A 1,011-nucleotide genomic window follows, 5' to 3' on the forward strand; every position below is an offset into this window, starting at 1 on the left:
TCCAGCCGGTGCAGACAGGTTTACCTTGGCAAAAAAGGCTTTGACAAAGGTGTCCTTGCAAGCACGGTTCAAGAGCTCGGACAAGCCCGACGTGAGACTTGGGGGCAGCGTGTAGAGGTGGTTGATGAGGCTAGGCACGTACTGCATGGCCGTGAGGAGGGCCTGAAGCGAGACACCGGTCGTCAGCATGTCATTGAGCTTGCCAGCAATGTGCTTTGCCTTGTCGTTCAGCTGCTTCTTCATCCACTCGCGACGGCCAATCGGCGTTCCCAAGACCGTCATGCCCGTGTTGGCCGTCTCGCGCACGGCATCTGGCAATACAGACTTGATAGCAGTGATGGAAGCCGAATGGTGGCGAGGCATGTAGAAGCGGCTCTTACTGGGCTGCAGATGAAGGCCAGCAGACTCTGCACGAGCCTTGACAATCTCCACGTCGGCCGCCACGTCCTCCGCGGGACCCATCAGTACAATGTCATCGAGGTACTTGATGACCTTGCAGCGGTAGTCAGTGGTGGCGTCGAGGAGACCCAGGACCTCACAGGAGTACAGGGCAAAGAAGAAGGGCGATAGCTCGTTGCCCTGCACAATGCCTTGGCCGACATCAATGTCAATCACCTTGAAGAACTTGTCGACAATGCAGTGGGTAGTGGGTCGAGCATAGTGTCGTTCAAAGGCGCGCAAGAGGCCAGGGACCTTGTCGGCCACAATCTCGTGCAGCCGCGCTCGGTCGGTGTAGTTGAAGGCACTCTTGAAATCGAGGGAGAGCATGGTCCAGCCCGGGGTAGACTCACAGGCTTGAAGCTCACCAAAGGCCATGCCAACCGCTGCTGAAATGCCGTCCTTGACTCCGACGGCCAGCTCTGGACTGGCCTGTAGCAAGTGGGCAATATGGGGCTGCTGTTGCTCGAGCAGAGCGCGGTTGACAACCTTGTTGAAGATGGAATCCGTGCCCACGGGTCGAAACTTGCCATTGGCTTTCTCCAGGATAGTGTAGTTGATGGAGCAAAGGGC

Source organism: Monosiga brevicollis, genomic scaffold (assembly GCF_000002865.3).
Source record: "Monosiga brevicollis MX1 MONBRscaffold_29 genomic scaffold, whole genome shotgun sequence".
Classification (NCBI taxonomy): Eukaryota; class Choanoflagellata; order Craspedida; family Salpingoecidae; genus Monosiga; species Monosiga brevicollis.